Raw genomic sequence first — 23,790 nt, forward strand, 5'->3', positions numbered from 1 at the left:
GTCTACCTTAGAAAATTCACAAGCATGGTATCCTGTGTTATGGTATCCTGACACAGTGGCGACCAAACACATCACTCCCGACCTGGCCAGCCTGAGTATTTCAGGTGATTCCTAGGAGGCAAAGGACATCTATGGTGATTCCGTAGATCACAACTATTGCCAACCATATACTTGCAGCATTTGAGCTCCTGCATTTGGCATTCCAAACATGCCCTAGAGATGAGTGGATGCTCTTCTTGGGATAATAGACTAGATTCTGTCAACGAGCTCTGACAGAATATTGCAGAAGTGAACCCCACCTAAGATAGTGGAAAATTCCTATCTATTCTTCCACCAAATTAAATCATTTGAGATCCAATACTATTTTAATGCTAAGCATTGCCTAATTATACTTGCCCTTTATGCCTTGGGCTGAAGGCTTATGATCAGGATCTGATCACCTCGAAACCCTCCTACATCAGAAGATCGCCATTATCTTCATGAGAAAACCTATAGACGAAACAGATAATGGTGTTGGGTATACGATCAAAGTCCCACATTGGTTAGAAGTGGGGAGGATCATAGGTATATAAGGATGGACAAATATCTCCATTGGTATGAGGCCTTTTGGGTATAGTCCAAGAGCAAATCCATGAGGGCTTAGGCCCAAAGTGGACAATATCATACCAATATGGAGATAGGTGGTGTTCATAGTCCCTACAAGTGATATCAGAGACATGCCCCAGAGTTAGCCATGGTGGATGAATCCTCGGAATGCCGAACGAAAGGTGGTGGGCCCTAATTAGATCATGATGTAATTCGTGGATCAGCTCTATTGAATAGGCGGTGTGCTCCAGATGCTTAATAGACGTGTCCTGACCCCAACACGGTGAAGAGGAGTTGATCTAGAAAGAGCAAACTCTCAAATCAGGTAGTGCTCTCCAGATGCTTCATGGACGTGTCTTGACCCCAACACGGTGAAGTAGAGAATGAAGAATCCTGGTTGGTAGAGAGTGGACGGATGAATGATCGTTTGAGGGGAGGCTCGGTGGTCCTTTGTTCGAGGGGAGGATTGTTGGGTATACGACCAAAGTCCCACATTGGTTAGAAGTGGGGAGGATCATGGGTATATAAGGATGGACAAATATCTTCATTGGTACGAGGCCTTTTGGGTATAGCCCTTTGGGTATAGCCCAAGAGCAAATCCATGGGGGCTTAGGTCCAAAGTGGACAATATCATACCAATGTGGAGATAGGTCGTGTCCATAGTCCCTATAAATGGAACATTAATCGGAAGTAGACAGAGCTCGTGGATGCGTGATAGTTTAATGCCTTTTATCTGCAAATTTGTGAAACTAGGAAATAAAAGGAAAAAAGAAGAAGAATGAACAAGTCCAAAAGTCCAACGTTGTATTGATATCATTTGTTACATAACATTTATTCTGTGATTGATATGATTGTGCTCCTAGTTGTAGATAATCAGACGCATTATTACAATTTAATTTGAGCTACCTCCACGGTTCCTCAAAAGAATGACAGAATGTGGCTTAGCCACCAAAAGGAGAGTATCGTAAGCTTTGATTATAAAAATGATGTCATCATCTGCCTCCTCGTGTTGCAGTTGGGAGAGGTTGAACTGCAGCTAGAGGGTTCACTTGATATGAGAATGCAAGCTGCCACAGGTCTGCTATAGCCTTCTCTGCAGCTGAATAGATATATAGAAAGGTGCAAGCTGCCACAGGTCTGCTATAGCCTTCTCTGCAGCTGAATAGATATATAGAAAGGGAAATTGTTATAACCACTCGAGCGTTCCCAAACTTCAAAGTGAATGACCGGAACCATCAAAAACATGGATCCACATGCAAAATTGCTTGTTTTGTACTAACCTCCTCAATAGGTAGCTAGGAAATTGTTTTCTAAGTCTTTTGGAGATCCGATCCCTCCATAACATTTATATCTTTTGACGGAGAATAATGAGCTTCATGGTTATTTTCTTGCAAAACTGAGGAGAGCTGTGATGAATTGAATGTTTTGAGAGGATAAATTTATAAGATACCTCCCATCACATCCTTCCTGGGCATCAACATCTGCTTCTGCAGCTACTAGAACATGGTATTTTCCATCCACTAAACTCCAGTTGCAGAGGAAACCCTCAAGAAACTCTCTGACACCTGAAGATGAACCTCCTGATCTCTGAAGACATGCCCTGACAAATAAAAACTAATTCAAAGTTACATCCATCCACCGCAAAATATAGAAATGCCTTTGACCTAGCCATGTTCAAAGCTTATAAATAAGCTAGTGGAAGATACTAAGGGTTCAATACAAATTAGTTTCTTTCTGATAATCATTCTAATTAACCTATCAGAATGTTACACAAAGTTCACTAGTTACCTTCTCCACAGCAAAGCTACACCATCATTACCGGAATACTATATCTTCAGTGCCAAAATATAAAATTGTAATTTTTGATATTTTTTATTTTCTTATTTTAAAAATAAATTTTAAAAATAAAATATATATTATTTAGATGTATTTACCAATGAAAAAAGATATATTAAACAATTAGCGCAATAAATTTAAAAAATTGACAGATTAACATACTATTTCACCAAATCTTTTTTAATTTATGTCAATTCGTTAATTTTTTTTTACTGTTCTAATTTTACAAAAAAATAAAATTATTAAAAAATATTTTAAAAAATAACTTCTATCAATTATCTAAATAAAAAATATGCTTTTAAAAATAATAAATATACCTCCGCTATTTCATTTAAGTAATATTTTTTACAGTTTAATTATGTTTTTAAAAAAATCTGAATTTTATTATTTTAAATTATATTTTTTTATATCTTTATATTTTAAATTATTTTGATATTCTAGATTAAAAAAATAATATATATAAAAATGGGTTCTTCATCAGCTCAAGATATTCCAGCAATGCAAGTAAATCAAATCACCTTTAAAATTGTGGGTTTAGCTTAAAATCTTTGTTTCTTATTAATTAGAGCCTGTGATTGCTTTTTTGGATGTACAAGTATGTTTTTCTTGATGGGGTTATGTTATGGTGTTGTGGTTGTTTTGATGGTAGGAAATTGTGTTGGAGTTTCGTGCTGGTAAAATGGTTTTCTTTGGAAAAAAGGTTGTTCCTGATTCTCAAAAAGGACTTGTTCGCATTGGAAGGGTAACTTGGTGTCTTTTGGTTTTTTTGTGTTATATAGAGTTCGTGCCCGTGTAAAGATTTTTAGTTACTTCTGCTGTTTTGGTTTATCTCAAGTACTAGATAGTGTGTTTCTAGAATCTTGTTTCCTGTTTGAAGTCGAAATTTTTGAAATGTTCCAGGTTGATGATGGCTTGCTTCATTTCTAGTGGCTTGATAGGAATTTGAATGCTCTGGAAGATGTATACTAGTTATTATTATGTTTTTTTAGCCTGGGGATTTTGTTTCTCTCTTCCAACATTGGTTTTTATTTCCTTTTCTGTTCTTTGTTTTGTTAATATTCTTTTGAGGTGAGAACTTGGTAGCTTTTTCTTGACGTGTTGATTGACAGGATCATATTATTTTTTTCTAAAGAGGCAGTTTTTTAGAAGGTACACTTTTCTCTCTTAGTTTTTTCTTAGATGGGAGATATTTGACTCTAATAATTGATTGTAATATCATAGATTCATAATTCTTTGGGTTATTCAGGTTAATCAAGCTTTGGGAAGAGTATACATCTTGAAATTCAATACAGATGATCGAAAGTCTTTATTTGGATGCAGGTCAGGTTCATTTTCTGTGTTTTTCACTCTCTTACGTGTAACATTGACTCAGCTGTTAGTTGTATGATTTTGGAAAATTGTGTAACATGTTTGCAGGAGCCAAAAGCTAAAGATGATTCTCAATTGTGTAGCTCTGTCAACTATTATATTAATCATCCATTTGGTAAATACTTTTGTGTTTTGAGTCCTTTGTTAGCCATGCTACTCTTCATTATTTTGTTCCTAATCATCTTGGCTTATATTTAAATGCAAAGTTTAATCTTTTGTCGTTTAAGATTAGACTTTGCATTTAATGCAAACAATTTGGTGTAGTTGATAAATCACTTTTGCTAATTTCACATCAGAAAGTTGTATAATTGCTTTATGGTCATCTCTCTCACAGAGGTTTTTTTTTTTTTTTTTTTTTTAAAAAAAAATCTTGCAATATCTGCATTTATCTCCTCTCATCTCCACATTTTCATAAAGAAAACCTCTATTTCACATAAAGATCATATTAGACTAATTGGATTTCCTGCTTTCTACTTCATGTTTATTTATTTTAGTTACACACTCCGTATGTGTGAATTGGTCTTCCTAAAATTTTACTAACCAGTTTTACACCTTCAAACTAATGACCTGGCATATCACTTCAGCACTTATTCAAGAGTGAAGGTTTTCCATCAGCAACGTCGCTGCTTTATCTTGTTGTCAGGCAGAGTTCCTTGATGAAGAAGAGCCTGATGCTTCTACTCCTTTCCAAGTTTTTGAAGACATGCTTGAAGATAGTATCTCATCAAGGTATATTTATTATAACAAAGAAGCATACTCAAAGATGATACTTCAACTCTAAGAGTTGATATAGCAAGTAAGAGTAAGGATACAGAGATAAGTAATTTTCTGTTCTTTGAGACTAAGAGTCAGTGGAATAGAATGAGCCTCCCTTCTCTCCTTCTGGTCAATCATCTTGGAGAACCTATGTTCTTGCCTTGATAAAGACTCCTATCTTAGTTATTCGAGAAATATCAAGAAATTTTCCAAAATCATTTCTTGACAAAAACATCTCACCTACCTTAGCCCTTGTCAAATCCTTCATCCCCTTATGCCCTTGCACAGACTTCCGCGGGGTAAATTCTAAAAATTGGGGCATCTTTTATATGGAAATTTAGAATCATAACTTGGTGTTTGTCTATGTATATACATGTTTAAGTTTTGTGATTCATTGTAAAATAACTTCAAAAAGGTTAAGGAGCACTTTTATTACCAAAAAGAAATGGTCTGGTATATATCACGTGGCCATTTTCTTTTATTCTGATGAGATATTTGCTCATCACTCAGGAATGGAAACTTAATTGTCCCAGACCATGGTGCAGAAGTAATGAGTGATGTATAACCTCTTCATCAGGACCAATGAAATTGGAAGACTTGCAAAGAATCCTGAGTAATATTGGTGCGGAGGTATGCTCTGCTCAGATAGTGCAATTGACCATATCCTTGTTTGCTGTACTTAGGGTGGCCCTCGTGATGTGATGATACATGTTGCAGGTAGTTCGGGTGATCCAGATGAAGGTAATTATTAATGCTTATTGTATACGTACTGTAAGACGGTCTTATGTTTGGGATTTCCTGTGTGTTTTACATCGGTGCATTCTGAGGTAATTATGAGGTTGCAGGGTCACTGAACTCCAGAGGATATTTCAGACTTGTTGCAGAGTCGTCCTTTCCGTCAGCAAGTGGATTCTTTTACTTATGTAAGAAATGCGAGGTTTAACTCTTCTTTTTGTTTGAAGGTTCTCTGAACTGGACAAATAGATTTGTCTCAATTTGAGATCAACCCCAGTAAATGTGAGTGGTCTGTGGCTCCAGAACCTGTAGCTTAGCAATGGTTCTTAAATACATGGTATTCTCCGTAGCAAATCATTTACTGATATTCATCAGCGTTAACTAAAGTCTTTAGTTAATTCTTTCTTGGGAAATTCTGATTATAGAACCCTGTTCGGACTAACCTGAAGGTCCTGAACAGCCTCTTCCTCAGCAATCCTGGCTTATCTTGATCTGCCCAATACTGGTTTGGGCATACATCTATGTATATTTTTTGGAGTTTCAAGAAGCCACGCTCTATGTAGGCATGCAAAGAATTTCCCAAACCAAATCATAATCAAAATCGATCCCTTTTAGTAATCTATTTTATTTAAACATACAGTCTGCCAAACCCAATCCAGAATACAAAGACATCCTCTTATTAATTCACGTAGAAACTAGGAAAACTCATGATGCTATAAATAATGTACAAAAACAAAAACAAAACATCGAGAATATAGTTCATTATTATATTCTTAGAGCAATCGGTGAAGAAACTTCATTATTACATGTCACACAAAAGCTAAAAACAAAAACAAAACAGAAATAAAAGGCAATATAACATTGCATTTAAACTTGTTTAAATCTTAAAAATAGAATACACAACGAAGCACCAAGGCTATGAAAATCCAAACTTGGATAAAATGGGAAGATTGTCCACCAGAAAATAATAGCAATTGTTGATGCTCACCTCAATAAAGTAAAACCAAGCTCGTCGCCAATATGAATTTATGTATAGAACTGCACCTATCACCAGCAGCACCATGATGTATGCAACCCCAAAGGTCACATAGAAAACGTCCATATCCATGAAACCACTATTATCTTTGTTGGTTGTTAAAGTTGGTGTTGGTGATGGTGGCATTGCCGCACCACAAACTTTTGATAGCGGTTGTCCACAAAGAAAAGGATTGTCCTTGTAGCAGCTCTCCTCAAACGTGGCAAACTGTGCAACTCTCGCCGGAGTCTTGCCAGACAGATTATTGTGTGCCACACTGAAAAATTCTAGAAAAAATAGTTTAGTAAGTCGAGGTGGGATTTCTCCATCTAGTTTGTTGTAGGAAAGATCCAAGCTCTCTATGTCCTTTAAGTTTGAAAATGTTGGTGGGATTGGTCCAGTCAAACTATTGTGCGAAAGGTTCAATACCTTGATCATAGTGAGGTTTCCAATTCCAGTAGGAATCTCTCCAGTGAAATTGTTGCATGAGAAATCAATTCCTGTGAAGTACTGGATAATTTTGCCTTTATAAAAAAGGGACACATTCTTCGTTGTAAACTCGAAAGATTAGTGTGATGAGGACACAGAGCCAAGAGAATTGTATTCAATAAATAAAGGATGAGTAGATATCATCCAAGAGAGGATGTTACCAGAAAGATAATTATGAGATAGATCAATCAAGGTTAATTGGTCCAACTTGCATAATTGAATTGGGATTTCACCTTCAAAATTGTTATAACTCAAGAGTAGAACTCTCAAGTTAGATAACTCGCCAATCCATTCTGGAATTCTACCAGTTAAATTATTATGAGAAAGATCTAATTGAATTATCTCAAAGGAGTCATCAAATGCCATTGTGATCGGTCCTTGCAACTTATTTCTAGACAAATAAACGTATCTCAATTTTGAAGAAGTGCTGAATCTATACGGTAAAGAACCAGAGAAATTGTTCCCTGATAGGTCCAAGAAGTGAAGAGAAGACATGTTACCTATCCATCCAAGGATCTTCCCTTGCAAATTATTGTTGGACAGGTCTAACACTTGTAGTGAGCTAATGTTACCCAACGAGGAAGGAATGCTTCCATTCAAACCATTATCAGACATCAATAGAATTTCCAACCCTGGCAAATGATCTCCGATTTCTGAAGGGATTTGTCCTTCGAAGTAATTCATGGATATACTTAGTAATGACAAATCCACATGAGAATTCTTTGGCAACAAGAATGGACCCGAAAAAGAACAATTTTCTAAATGAAGTTCTTGTAGGTATGTGTTGTTCTCAATCAACCAATTTGGAAACTCTCCTTTCATTTGGATGTTTGTAAGATCCATATATTTTAGACTCACTTGATGGTAAAGGAATTTCGAAAATGCTCCCCCACCTTGTCCATGACCTTTTAAATCAAGGAACTCTAACTGGAACTTTGGTCTCTGATTATAATCATCTTCTTCTGCATATATTTCATTACCCGACCCATTAAAAGACTTGAGTTTTGTAAGGTTGTATAATGGGCTCAATGACATAGGGATCTTCAAGTGATTAAAAGAGAGATCTAGTCGTTGAAGGGAAGTTAAATTTTTCAGACACGGAGGCAAGAAACCACTGAGATTATTGTCGTTGATAAGTAGCTCTTGGATATGATTTAAGTCACAGAGGCCTGATCACATTATAATTTAGAAAACATTAAAACTCTGAGTGTCTAATGAAAAATATATGACCTAGAGAGAGAGTAATTAACCTTACCCATGGTTTGGAAGATGCGATTGTCGAGAGTATTGTAACTCAAATCCAAATGTTCCAAGTTCTTGAGATTAAGGAAGCCTACCACAATCAAGAAATTATATTAATATAGAAACAATTAATTATAAAGGAAATGAAAGAGTAAAAATTATTAACCTTACCCTGGGCTGTAGGTGTCCGACCATCTAGTTTGCAACTTTGCAAAATCAAAGTTTTAAGAGAGGTCATCATTTCGATGGTTTGTAAGATGCTATTATTGAGAGTGTTGGAACTCAAATCCAAATATTCCAAGTTCTTAAGATGAAGGAAGCCTGCTACAATCAAGAAATTATATTAATGTAGAAGGAATTAAAATTATAAAGGAAATGAAAGAGTTAGCAAGAAGTAATTATTGAATGAATTATATGGCTCTCAATTGAGTTGATTTTTAAATTTGGAATTTAGGTCTCTCTTATTGGTCAATTTGTTGTTGTAAGTAAATTGCTAATGAGTTGGTTTTGGTCAATTATTGGTTGGGTAATGTACTTTTTATGCTTTTTTATTTTTATTTATTGAGGTTTTTTTAAAAATTTAATTGACTCATAATTAGTTCTTTTTTTTCTATTTTTTCAGATTAATATTAAACAAAGTCTCCCATGATTCCTTTGTTTAACTGTCTTATGAGGTTATTGAATACAATAATTCATTACTTATTAATTATGGCTAAAAAAACTAAAAAATGAGAAGGGAAATGTAGAAATTGTAGAGTTCAATTAAAACAAAGAATTTTGATACGTCTGATAAAAAAAAAAAACACCAATGTTAATTTATTCTCCTCCTAAAAATAGCACTCTCTATATATGAAGTTAGAAATTATTGTTTTTTATATTATCATTCTATTTATATTACACCAATTGGGGTTGAGAGAGGGTAAAAATTGAATTGGATTATTATTCATTTTAATTGGATGGTAGACTTTTAGAATAATAAAGATTTCAATTGAGTTAATTTTTAAATTTGAGATTTAATTTATATTATGAATTTAAATTTTAGTGGATTTGAGAATTCTCCAAAACTTGTATAAAAGAGGAATTCTATGCAGACAAATCTAATCATAGCAAGTATAGAAAGAAGTAAAATGGTTTATGATAAGTAATAATGGAGTTGAAATTTGTTAATTTACCTCCATAAGGTACAGTGACATTGAGTTGTTTCAAATACAATTTTTTTAGCGAAGACAGTGTTCCAAGGCTTTGAAGAGAGTGTTCATCTAGAGAACAACCGTTTAGAGACAAACTTTCCAAATAGCTTAAATTTGGGAACTCTGTTCAAAAGTAGCAAATTGTATGTTTCAATTAAACCCAAATATAAACCCAACTATATAAACATTGTATATAATATATAACTTACCTAATGTTCTTCCTTTAAAATCATTGTAGCTCAAATCGAGTGTTGTGAGGGTTGGGAATGCTACTAATAATTGTAGTAGCTGGAAGCTACTTCCATAGATTGTGATATTTTTTAGGTATAGAGCACTCAAGTTGCTTGGACCTGCAAATTAGGGAAGAAACGCATAGAAAGGCTTTCCAAAAACAAAGATAATTAATTAATATTGTATTGATGGGCTCATATATTATCTTCATGCTACCAATTTGTAATGTGAATGTGTTTCTAATTACCTTTTGAGGCTACCAATTTGTTAATATCGTTGCCGCTTAAATCCAAGGTCTCCAAGCTGCTCAAAGATTCTTCATATTTATAAAAATATTAATTAATTAATTCACTATAAAACAAAAATTGTGTTATTTTAAAATTAAATTTAATAGAGAAAAAATAAGTACATAAAAAACTAACCTCTTAAATTTATTAACCCTTTCAGGCAATTGTAATCTAAATATAGAAATTTAAGAGATGAAAATCCCTCCACAAATGATAAAATGTTGTTGTCGAAACGATTAACTCCCAAGTCAATGTACTCTAAATTGCTCGCTTTCTGTAACTCATAACCACCTATATATATATTTATAAAATAAGACGTCATGTAAAAAAATAAAAAAGATATTATTGGAGTAATTTAATTATGATTGATCAAGAGACATGTAAAGAGGTTGAGATGGTGAAAGTGAGAGTAAGAGGAGTAATTGTAACAGTGTTGATGTCATGATTATAATAATATTGGTAATGTTGCAGTGATGATGGGATAATTATATTAATAATGTAAGGAATTAAACAACACCTTATTACTAAATATGCTTTCTATATATTTTCTTCGATAGAGAACCAAAATGATGCTGATTAAACAACACCTTATTTGATTAATTTTAAAAAAACGAACTAATATAAATATTATGCAATACTTAAGAGAGCAAACCTTTCTTATCAACCCAACCAGCTATACGATTGCGTGACAAGTCGAGCCAGTAAAGTTCTTGGAAGGGAAGAAAGAAGGAGGCATTTAAGTACCAATCTCCCAGTTCCTGATTCCTTACGCTGTCAAGAGCGAGTGCGGTGACTTGACCTGCACTGCTGCTGCACTCAATACGTTCCCAAAAACAACAGTGGGCATCACCTTTTATCCAGGAGGGTAGGGAGGTGCCATTGGGATAGTTAAAAGCATCTCTGAGCTGCAAGAGAGCGATTCTCTCTTCCTCCAAGCAACCAAGAGGCAGCCATCCTTGCAGGGAAACCATCATAATTGCTAAAACCATCGACATCTGAAGGAACAGCCCCATCTTAATATCAAATATCAAGAGTGATCAATTGTTATAGAGGACAGGGAGGAGGCTTAGGCTTATAAAGAGGACACCTGAAGGAACAGCCTCATCTTAATATCAAAATATAAATGCTGATCAATATTTGTTAGCGAGGAGGTTCAAGCTTTAATTTATAGAGGACTTTGCGGACCCATGCCGTGGAAAAAAAACTGCATGATAGCAACGGTCTCCCATCCCCGCGTGATTCAATATTTGATTGATTGACATCCGCAAATTATTGCTTCTTTTCTGGCATTGATGCCCCAACCCTTTAAGTAAAATCCACATTGAAGACTTCCATCGTTCACTTATTTCTCGTGTTTAAATTGTCTCTTTTCATGCAAGTTCTCAATAAATATTGTAGGCTCTGTCATCTTTAAATGTTTATTTGGTAATATGTTTTAAGAGTATTTTTTAGTTAAAAATATTTTAAGTTATTATTTTTTATTTTTGATATTGGCACATAAAAATTATCAAAAAATATCTAAAAAAAATTAATTTAATATTTTTAAGTACATATTTAATTGATACAATGTTTATTAATTCAATGTTCGCAATATCTTAATTGATACATTTAATATTTATCTTTAATATATATATATATATATATATATATATATATATATATATATATATATATATATATATATGATTTGACGGTGCTTGGATTGGGTGTATCCCAACATGCTTAGTTTCTAAACAGGCCTTGAGCTTTATTAGGTAGAAAATGAGCTGACTACCATTAACCTTTTATTCATGTTTTTTTTTTTTCCCCAAAAAAGACTTTGACTTGCGGTCTACCTTCTAAGAAGGAATACAAGTTTTCTGTGCTTTTTGTTTTTTTTTTTTTTATGTAGTGTTAGTTTTCTAAAAAAGCTGAACATTTATCGTATACAGATGTTCATAGTCATCTTCTTCATTTCCTTACCCATAAGTTTTTTCACAAGATCTCCCTTCAATCCATGATTGTCAACCCACCTTTACTGCCTACACTACCTCTACTAACTTCAGCCAATCTTGCCTAGTATCAAACAACCGGTATCAAACAACCCTAGCTTCAGCCATAACAGAAGTCATTTTTTTAACATTTCCATTTTCAAGATCAATACATCAATCATGATAAAGGAAAAACATATGAAATTATTTATTTTTGCTGAATTCATACAAAGTTTACCAAGATTTTGGCAAAATCTCCCCTGTACTAGGAGGTCCAAGTTATTAACAACTCAGCTATACACATTCATTATTCATTACTTATACAGATTCCAATCATTTGAAGTCTCAAACATCATATTAGTTAAGAGTATGAATACAATATTCCAAAAATTCATCCTTTAAAGTCAGACATAAATTAATTTTTACATAAACAAAATAAACATACATTAAGATTACAGATACATAATAATACAATTTACGTTTACATTTGATTTAAAGGATGCTACTACAACTCAAGTCATATAGTTCCTTGAAAGACAAAAAACATCGCCACCGTGAGTCGCCGCCATGTCTGCTCTTCCTGGTTCTTCTCCTCCTTCTCTTCCTTCCTTTTCTTCTTCAACTCCGTGACCTCCACTGTTCGTAGAGAGCCTCCATTGTTTACTGGGTCGGGCAGTGCCGGCCCAGCCCAAAATCTTTTTCACAGTGGCCTTCTGCAGAAAACTTCTTTTTCACTGAGAGATCATATTAGACTAATTGGATTTCTTGTTTTCTACATCTTGTTTATTTATTTATTTATTTTAGTTAAACACTCCGTATGTGTGAAATGGTCTTCCTCAAACTTTACTAACCAGTTTTACACCTTCAAACTAATGACTCGTGGCTTACAACCTCAGCACTCTTTCAGGAGTGAAGTTTTACCATCAGCAATGTCATTGCTTTATATATCTTGTTGTGTGACAGAGTTCCTTGATGAAGAAGAGCTTGATGCTTTTACTCCTTTCCAAGTTTCAGAAGACATGCTTGAAGATGATATCTCATCAAGGTATATATATATATAAAAGCAAAAACAAAATTGTTTTATTCATGTTTTTTTTTATATAAAAAAAACATGTTTCTTTTTATGAGAAGCATTGGACTCAAGGAACTTTGTAAAATAAGAGGATCAAAGTTAATTTTTCGCTCCAAAAATATATCATTTCAATTGAAAAAACAAAATACTAACCAGACTTTGAAATCCCACAGAGTAAATATTTTTGAGGCATCATCCTTGTATCACCCATAAAACAATAACTAATTCTGCTCAACTTTAATCTTCTATATCCACAAAATGTCAACAGAACTTTTTCATCACAGGAAAATTTGAGGCTTGGGATTGAACCAAAAAAGGATCATAAATGGGTTGGAAAACTGACATGACAAGTTTCACAAACTTAGCACACAATATTTGTTGATGTGGCTGGGAAACACAAAAAGTAGTGAAAGAAACAGGCCTTATGAATAAGAATACTAAAACATTGAATGTATTGTAAAATATAAGGAACTGCAGAAAGAATAGGGCATTAACATACAGAAAGAACAAACTTGTTGAAGAGCTGACACTCCTTTGTCAGTGCGCCCAGCAACACTAGCACAGCCTTCTAATGGCTTACATTTTTCTTTTAGCTGTTGAGCTTTCTTCTCATCAACAAATCTTCCAAGAGACTTTTCCACTAAGCTGAAAGACACGGAGAAGTGAACAGAAGAACATGAAAACAAATCCAAATAAAAAATAAACTATGAATTCGCTAACTCAATTTCCCTGGATCATTTTAAAGGAAAAAAAAGGGTAAATCCAAAGAAATTAAGAAAAACATATTGGGGCATTTTGGCACAACATAAAAACATACGCAGATAGCTGCATCCATCACATATTTGAATGCAAAACAGTGTAATTTAGAGTAAAAGTCTCTCTAACAGTATTCATATCATACAGATTATCCTTAGCGTAAATTTCTCCAGTCCAAAAAATCATTTCTAAAACCTCAATGCAATAGAGAGTACCAAAAAAGGTTGCAACTCTAATCTTCTATAACATTTGAAGTTGGCTTTATTAATTTCAGAATTAATTTCAGCAGAACCTAGCTCACATAGAAAATGTTGCAAGGAGGGAACTGATAAGAGGGTTTCAGGGGGTATTAATAAAGCCAATGCTGTGCGTTTCATTTACTTGTTTTTAACCAACTGTCAAGGCCACGTATGATAGGGGAAATGTGCTAGAATGATAAGGAAAGGAAAGACTCTCTGCCTGTATTTTGCGTTCTGTTGAAACAGAATGCCAGGCAGAAATTAACCATCAATACACTCCAATATTTTCGGAGATTCCCTCTCTCACTCTTCTCTTCTCCCTCTCTCTCTCACTCTCCATTTCCCTCTTCGAGTTCGATTAGGATTTTCCAATTATTCTATAAAATAATAATGATATACAAAGTTATTAAATCCTTAATTACAGCAATTTAACTTGGGTACGTACTTAACCTTCAATCCAAAACCAAGTCCTTTTAAAAGAAAAATCCAGAAATCAAACCGAGTTTTAACCAAATTACATGTTAACAACTTGTATGATTGGCTAAAACAACTCATATTTTATTTTATTTAAAATTGATGTAGACTAGATTTTAGATTGACAAATCAGTAGGTTGATCCGTTGAACAGAAACTACTTTATAATATTAAAAAAAACTACTCTATAATATAACAGAAACACTATGAATATAAACTAATTTATAATAAAAAGAAAAGTAAATGAATTGCATGTGAGGACTAATAACTCAATCTACTCTTTATATAGTTAGTTCACTATATCCTGATTGGTAAGTGTTAGGATCATTGTTTTTCATGAAGGCTCATTGATTCAAGAAATCTACACTACTATCTAATGAAGTTTCATGATTTCCTGATTCAAGATTTTCAAAATCTTGTTTTTCCGCCATTACCAACCCAGACTGGTAGGTGCTAGGATCATTGTTTGCGAGGGAAGAAATTTTGTTTTCCATTTTCTTAAGTTGAGACTTCTTGAAATGAAGTCCAACCATGGAAGTGAAGATTTCTCCACCAATGAGCATTAAAATGGTTAAAACAATGAGTTGGGAATTGGAGAAAACTTCCATTTCAACAGTTGACATACTTGAAACTGTGGTGGCAGACACGGATGTGAAGAACAAATCTAAGTTCCTAGGCTTAAAAGAATCGTGGGTTCTTGGCTTCAAAACCTTCAGAAATAAAAATATGGATCGAATCAGGACTTCTTCTTCTTCTTTTTTGTCAATTTATGACAGAAATAATTTTTTATGACTTAATAAGGCATGTAATTTACTGAAATCTCATTTTTATTTATTTAAGTTTCAGTTCAATTTATTAGATTTTTCTTGGTTAATTAGAAACGACAATAAATTCATCAAACATGAACCAATTATGAATTAGACTTCTCTCAGCTTCTAAGTTATAACTATTTTAAAATTTTAGCCAATTTTTGTTTTCTATGTTCATGATTATGCATCCTCCATCTATAGCGACTTTATCCCAAATAATGCCATGTATTTTATTTAGTCTATGATCAACGTAATCATTATCCCACAGATAAAAGCTACTTAATTCTCTTTTCTTTATTTTATTCTCCCTCATAATCTTGGATGATGTTAGATTTTGATACATAGCAACCATTAACTTCACCAAAGATAAATTAACTGTGTTATTTTATCTTTAAATTACGTTAACTATTATTTCATGAAGTTTTTTCTACAATTAAAAATATGTATAGAAAGTTTGAAGTTTGGTTGTGTGGCCCAAACAAAAATGATCAAAATTTAAAAAAAATATTACTTAAAAATTAATTATTTTTTTATGTGTTTAGATCGATTTGATGTATTAATATCAAAAATAATTTTAAAAAAAAAAATTATTTTGATGCATTTTTAAGCAAAAAATGCTTTGAAAAGCAATCGCTATCACACTCTCAAACACCTCTTAAACTTGGCTTTGTTCATGACCCGTTTCAAGACACGAATCATGGGTTGAGTAGGTCAACTCATATTGATTCGGGTCAATTCAAAATAACATTGTCTTAAATTTATTTTAAAAAATTAAAATAACATCATTTTAATTTTTATAAAAGAATCAAACTAAGTTTTGTCCAGAGTAATTAGATTGTAAATTCATCCATTAGGTTGGACCGAGTCAATTGTAACCTCCTCACATTCACAAAGTAATTAAGATAGTATTAAATTATAAATAATCCTTGGAGTCTAAACGTTTGAGCTTAATTTAACTTTGTTGATGAAGGCTTTGCCAATTCGTTTGATCATGGTTGAATTCCATCATAATCCCGTGTGGAAACCGCGTAACTATAGAGATCACAATATTTTATCTGAATTATTGTGTTTATTTATCTCTTTGAGAATTGAATGTTATACTTTATTATTAAGGGTTTTTATAATGAAATTATTTCAGTCAAAAAATTGTCGGTCTTATATATTACTTGACTTTGATTTATACATTTATATGTAATCTTAGTAAAGAGGTAGATGCATGCTGCCCATGTCGTGCTCTCACATGGCAATCGCCATGTGTTAGTTGCCTTCAATTAACACTTCTCTTACTTCTTTTTCTAGGCTCTTTTCTTTTGACTTTTTTTTTCCTTCTTATAATGAAATTCAACCGAGAGAGCATGTGATAATTAAAATTATAAAGAGGTTAAAATTGTTTCTTGTACTCAGTACTCCTCTGGTGGCAAACCTTTCTGGGGCAATCGACATGAAAACAGGCAAAATTTTTGAAAAAGGAAGGGACCGTGTCAAATCTGCTACAACAGATACCACGCAGATGATACATGTCGTTTTTGCTATGGACCACCAGCTTTATATATCCTCCTCTCTTCCAACTAGCTCCTCCTGCCAACATGTCTACCTTAGAAAATTCACAAGCATGGTATCCTGTGTTATGGTATCCTGACACAGTGGCGACCAAACACATCACTCCTGACCTGGCCAGCCGGAGTATTTCTGGTGATTACAAGGAGGCAAAGGACATCTATGGTGATTCCGTAGATTACAACTATTGCCAACCATATCCTTGCAGCATTTGAGCTCCTGCATTTGGCATTCCAAACATGCCCTAGAGAGTGGATGCTCTTCTTGGGATAATAGACTAGATTCTGTCAACGAGCTCTGAAAGATTATTGCAGAAGTGAACCCATCTAAGATAGTGGAAAATTCCTATCTATTCTTCCACCAAATTAAATCATTTGAGATGCAATACTATTTTAATGCTAAGCATTGCCTAATTATACTTGCCCTTTATGCCTTGGGCTGAAGGCTTATGATCAGGATCTGATCACCTCGAAACCCTCCTACATCAGAAGATCACCATTATCTTCATGAGAAAACCTATAGACGAGACAGATAATGGAAGATTAATCGGAAGTAGACAGAGCTCGTGGATGCATGATAGTTTAATGCCTTTTATCTGCAAATTTGTGAAACTAGGAAATGAAAGGGAAAAGGAAGAAGAATGAGCAAGTCCAAAAGTCCAACGTTGTATTGATATCATTTGTTACATAACATTATTCTGTGATTGATATGATTGTGCTCCTAGTTGTAGATAATCAGACGCATTATTACAATTTAATTTGAGCTACCTCCACGGTTCCTCGAAAGAATGACAGAATGTGGCTTAGCCACCAAAAGGAGAGTATCATAAGCTTTGATTATAAAAATGATGTCATCATCGGCCTCCTCGTGTTGCAGTTGGGAGAGGTTGAACTGCAGCTAGAGGGTTCACTTGATATGAGAATGCAAGCTGCCACAGGTCTGCTATAGCCTTCTCTGCAGCTGAATAGAAAGGGAAATTGTTATAACCACTCGAGCGTTCCCAAACTTCAAAGTGAATGACCGGAACCACCAAAAACATGGATCCACATGCAAAATTGCTTGTTTTGTACTAACCTCCTCAATAGGTAGGAAATTGTTTTCTAAGTCTTTTGGAGATCCGATCCCTCAATAACATTTATATCTTTTGACGGAGAATAATGAGCTTCATGGTTATTTTCTTGCAAACTGATCAGGAGAGCTGTCATGAATTGAATGTTTTGAGAGGATATATAGAGTGTAATCGCCTCAAAAGCACCTGGAAAAAGACATGGCAGTACGTCTAAAGATAGAACAGAATGATAATCTTCCTATGAATAGGTTAGTCAAAACTCCATGACTGTTTAACTTATGCCAAGGACATCCATCAGAATACAATTAATTAAAGCGATTCTAATTAAAAAGTGGCTGAGACCCAAGATTTTAAATCTTACCTGTCGTTTTTCCTCAGGCAATGCAGCTTTCTCAACCCAAGGGATCCAAATCTTTCAGAGCTGTGCCAAGAAGTGTTACAGCATAGACTTCAACAACCTCCATATACTTGTCAACTTCCAAAAAATACCTCCCATCACATCTTTCCTGGGCATCAACATCTGGTTCTGCAGCTACAAGAACATGGTATTTTCCATCCATAAACTCCAGTTGCAGAGGAAACCTTCAAGAAACTCTCGGACACCTGAAGATGAACCTCCTGATCTCTGAAGACATGCCCTGATGACAAATAAAAACAAATTCAAAGTTACATCCATCCACCGCAAAATATAGAAATGCCTTTGACCTATTGACGGTCCAAACCAATATTGCAGATAAATAAGCTAGTGGAAGATACTAAGGGATCAATACAAACTAGTTTCTTTCTGATAATCATCCTAATTAACCTATCAGAATGTTACACCAAGTTCACCAGTTACCTTCTCCACAGCAAAGCTTCGCCAGCATTACCGAAATACAGATATCTTCAGTTCAAAAATATAAAATTTGTAATTTTTGTTGTTATTTTATTGTTTTGATGAATTGATGTTAAAATTAAATTTTAAAAATAAAAAATATATTATTTTAATATATTTACCAATAAAAAGGGATATATTGGGCATGCAGTGCTCTTTTGGCCAAAATCACTATTTTGCCTCCATGTGTTTGTGCCGATTAACCGATTTTACCCATGTTTTGTTGGATTAACTGAATCACAGGTAATTGGTTTACACAAATTTAATATCCAAAAACAATCTCAATTCAATCTAGATCTGTGATCCATTGGATTGATTTGTTTGGCCTGTCCAATAACTATAGATAGCGGGTAAGACCCACATTTGCCACAAACATCTTGCCTTGTTTGAAATTTGGCAAACTTGGAGTGTCATTTGGTAATCTCACAACAACCGAACCATTAATGGATTTTTTTTTCTGTTATTGTTTATGGTTTGGGTATTTGATTTGTCCTTCTCTTTTTTGTCCTTCTTTGCAGTGCTGAAAGAAAGGAAGCTTTATAGAGGAAGTATGCGAAAAATGGGTTCTTCATCAGCTGAAGATATTCCAGCAATGCAAGTAAATAAAATCACCTTTAAAATTGTGGGTTTTGCTTAAAATCTCTGTTTCTTATTAATTAGAGCATGTAATTGCTTTTTTTTGGATGTACAAGTATGTTTTTCTTGATGGGGTTATGTTATGGTGTTGTGGTTGTTTTGATGGTAGGAAATTGTGTTGGAGTTTCGTGCTGGTAAAATGGTTTTCTATGGAAAAAAGGTTGTTCCTGATTCTCAAAAAGGACTTGTTCGCATTGGAAAGGTAACTTGGTGTCTTTTGGTTTTTTTGTGTTATATAGAGTTCGTGCCCGTGCAAAGATTTTTATTTACTTCTGCTGTTTTGGTTTATCTCAAGTACTAGATAGTGTGTTTCTAGAATCTTGTTTCCTGTTTGAAGTCGAAATTTTTGAAATGTTCCAGGTTGATGAGGGCTTGCTTCATTTCTAGTGGCTTGATAGGAATTTGAATGCTGTGGAAGATGTATCCTAGTTATTATTATGTTTTTTTAGCCTGGGGATTTTGTTTCTCTCTTCCAACATTGGTTTTTATTTCCTTTTATGTTCTTTGTTTTGTTAATATTCTTTTGAGGTGAGAACTTGGTAGCTTTTTCTTGACGTGTTGATTGACAGGATCAGATTATTTTTTTCTGAAGAGGCTGTTTTTGAGAAGGTACACTTTTCTCTCTTAGTTTTTTCTTAGATGGGAGATATTTGACTCTGATAATTGATTGTAATATCATAGATTCATAATTCTTTGGGTTATTCAGGTTAATCAAGCTTTGGGAAGAGTATACATGTTGAAATTCAATACAGATGATCGAAAGTCTTTATTTGGATGCAGGTCAGGTTGATTTTCTGTGTGTTTCACTCTCTTACGTGTAACATTGACTCAGCTGTTAGTTGTATGATTTTGGAAAATTGTGTAACATGTTTGCAGGAGCCAAAAGCTAAAGATGATTCTCAATTGTGTAGCTCTGTCAACTATTATATTAATCATCGATTTTTGGTAAATACTTTTGTGTTTTGAGTCCTTTGTTAGCCATGCTACTCTTCATTATTTTGTTCCTAATCATCTTGGCTTATATTTAAATGCAAAGTTTAATCTTTTGTCGTTTAAGATTAGACTTTGCATTTAAATGCAAACAATTTGGTGTATTTGATAAATCACTTTTGCTAATTTCACATCAGAAAGTTGTATAATTGCTTTATGGTCATCTCTCTCACAGAGGGTTTTTTTTTTTTTTAATTTTTTTTAATCTTGCAATATCTGCATTTATCTCCTCTCATCTCCACATTTTCATAAAGAAAACCTCTATTTCACAGAAAGATCATATTAGACTAATTGGATTTCCTGCTTTCTACTTCCTGTTTATTTATTTTAGTTACACACTCCGTATGTGTGAATTGGTCTTCCTAAAATTTTACTAACCAGTTTTACACCTTCAAACTAATGACCTGGCATATCACTTCAGCACTTATTCAAGAGTGAAGGTTTTCCATCAGCAACGTCGCTGCTTTATCTTGTTGTCTGGCAGAGTTCCTTGATGAAGAAGAGCCTGATGCTTCTACTCCTTTCCAAGTTTTTGAAGACATGCTTGAAGATAATATCTCATCAAGGTATATATATTATAACAAAAAAGCATACTCAAAGATGATACTTCAACTCTAAGAGTTGATATAGCAAATAAGAGTAACGATAAGTAATTTTCTGTTCTTTAAGACTAAGAGTCAGTGGAATAGAATGAGCCTCCCTTCTCTCCTTCTGGTCAATCATCTTGGAGAACCTATGTTCTTGCCTTGATAAAGACTCCTATCTTAGTTATTCGAGAAATATCAAGAAATTTTCCAAAATCATTTCTTGACAAAAACATCTCACCTACCTTAGCCCTTGTCAAATCCTTCATCCCCTTATGCCCTTGCACAGACTTTCGCGGGGTAAATTCTAAAAATTGGGGCATCTTTTATATGGAAATTTAGAATCATAACTTGGTGTTTGTCTATGTATATACATGTTTAATTTTTGTGACTCATTGTAAATTAACTTCAAAAAGGTTAAGGAGCACTTTTATTACCAAAAAGAAATGGTGTGGTATATATCACGTGGCCATTTTCTTTTATTCTGATGAGATATTTGCTCATCACTCAGGAATGGAAACTTAATTGTCCCAGACCTTGGTGCAGAAGTAATGAGTGATGTAACCTCTTCATCAGGACCAATGAAATTGGAAGACTTGCAAAGAATCCTGAGTAATATTGGTGCTGGAGGTATGTTCTGCTCAGATAGTGCAATTGACCATATCCTTGTTTGTTGTACTTAGGTTGGCCATTGTGATGTGATGATACATGTTGCAGGTAGTTCGGGTGATCCAGATGAAGGTAATTATTAATGCTTATTGTACACGTACTGTAAGACGGTCTTATGTTTGGGATTTCCTGTGTGCATTCTGAGGTAATTATGAGGTTGCAGGGTCACTGAACTCCAGAGGATATTTCAGACTTGTTGCAGAGTCGTCCTTTCCGTCAGCAAGTGGATTCTTTTACTTATGTAAGAAATGCGAGGCTGATCCTTCTTGTTTTGTTTCTTGTCCTTTTGATGATAGCCAATTTTACAATGTTTAACTCTTTTTTTTGTTTGAAGGTTCTCCGAACTGGACAAATAGATTTGTCTCAATTTGAGATCAACCCAGTAAATGTGAGTGTTTTGTGGCTCCAGAACCTGTAGCTTAGCAATGGTTCTTAAATACATGGTATTCTCCGTAGCAAATCATTTACTGATATTCATCAGCGTTAACTAAAGTCTTTAGTTAATTCTTTCTTGGGAAATTCTGATTATAGAACCTGAAGGTCCTGAACAGCCTCTTCCTCATCAATCCTAGCTTATCTTGATCTACCCAATACTGGTTTGGGCATACATCTATGTATATTTTTTGGAGTTTCAAGAAGCCACGCTCTATGTAGGCATGCAAAGAAATTTCCCAAACCAAATCATAATCAAAATCGATCCCCTTTAGTAATCTATTTTATTTAAACATACAGTCTGTCAAACCCAATCCAGAATACAAAGACATCCTCTTATTAATTCACGTGGAAACTAGGAAAACTCATGATGCTATAAATAATGTACAAAAACAAAACATGGAGAATATAGTTCATTATTATATTCTTAGAGAAATCGGTGAAGAAACTTCATTATTACATATCACACAGAAGCTAAAAACAAAAACAAAACATAAATAAAAGCCAATATAACATTGCATTTAAACTTGTTTAAATCTTAAAACTAGAATACACAACGAAGCACCAAGGCTATGAAAATCCAAACTTGGATAAAATGGGAAGATTGTCCACCAAAAAATAATAGCAATTGTTGATGCTTACCTCAATAAAGTAAAACCAAGCTCGTCGCCAATATGGATTTATGTATAGAACTGCACCTATCACCAGCAACACCATGATGTATGCAACCCCAAAGGTCACATAGAAAACTTCCATATCCATGAAGCCACTATTATCTTTGGTGGTCGTTAAAGTTGGCATTGGTAATGGTGACATAGCCACACCACAAACTTTGGCTAGTGGTTGTCCACAAAGAAAAGGGTTGTCCTTATAGCAGCTCTCATCAAACGTGGCAAACTGTGCAACTCTTGCAGGTGTCTTACCGGATAGATTATTGTGTGCCACACTGAAAACAGCTAGAGAATATAGTTCAGTAAGTTAAGGAGGGATTTCTCCTTCCAATTTGTTGTAGGAAAGATCCAAGCTCTCTATTTCCTTTAACCTCGAGAATGTTGGTGGAATTGGTCCAACCAAGTTGTTGTGCGAAAGGTTCAATGCCTTGATCTTGCTGAGGTTTCCAATTTCAGGAGGAATCTTCCCTGTGAAATTATTGCATGAGAAATCAATTCCAATAAAGTAGTGGAGAATGCTGCCTCTATATGAAAGGGATACATTCTTTGCTGTAAACTCGAAAGATTGTTGTGAGGACTCAGGAGCATTGGCATCGGTTGATAATGTGAAAAAAACAGTAGATATCATGCAAGAGAGGATATGACCAGAAAGGTGGTTGTGAGATAGATCAATCAGCATTAATTGGTCCAACCCGCATAATTGAATTGGCATTTCACCTTTGAGATTGTTATAACTCAAGAGAAGAAATCTCAAGTTAGATAGCCTGCCAATCCATTCTGGAACTCTGCCAGTTAAGTTATTATGGGAAAGATCTAATGCCACTAGCTCAGAGTAGCTATAAAATGGCCTTGCGATCGGTCCTTGCAACTTATTTCTAGACAAATAAACAAATTGTAACATTGAAGAAGTATCGAAGCTGGGTGGTAAATGACCAGATAAATTGTTCTGTGAAAGGTCCAAAAATTCAAGAGAAGATATTTTCCCTATCCATCCAGGAATCATTTGAGAGAGATTGTTATTGCTCACATCTAACATTGTCAAAGAGGAGCAATTAGATAAGCTATCAGGGATACCATCAAACTGATTGCTATCCAATTGTAACCATCTCAAGAATTCCAAGTCGATATTTTCAGAGAAGATCTGCCCTTGTAAAATGTTGTTTGAAAGTATGAGAGTGTCTAAGAAAGAGCAACCTATGGTTAAATACTCTGGTATTCTGCCAATCAAGACATTGTTGGACAGGTCTAACTCGCG

General features: G+C 34.3%; 2 pseudogenes; both read left to right on the plus strand.

Annotated features, from left to right (window-relative positions):
* The first annotated feature begins 2,886 nt into the window (after positions 1–2,886).
* Positions 2,887–5,878, plus strand: LOC118029077 (26S proteasome regulatory subunit RPN13-like; annotated as a pseudogene).
* A 13,234-nt stretch (positions 5,879–19,112) lies between these two features.
* Positions 19,113–21,850, plus strand: LOC118029080 (26S proteasome regulatory subunit RPN13-like; annotated as a pseudogene).
* Positions 21,851–23,790: the final 1,940 nt, after the last annotated feature.

Source organism: Populus alba, chromosome 18 (genome assembly GCF_005239225.2).
Source record: "Populus alba chromosome 18, ASM523922v2, whole genome shotgun sequence".
Lineage (NCBI taxonomy): Eukaryota > Viridiplantae > Streptophyta > Magnoliopsida > Malpighiales > Salicaceae > Populus > Populus alba.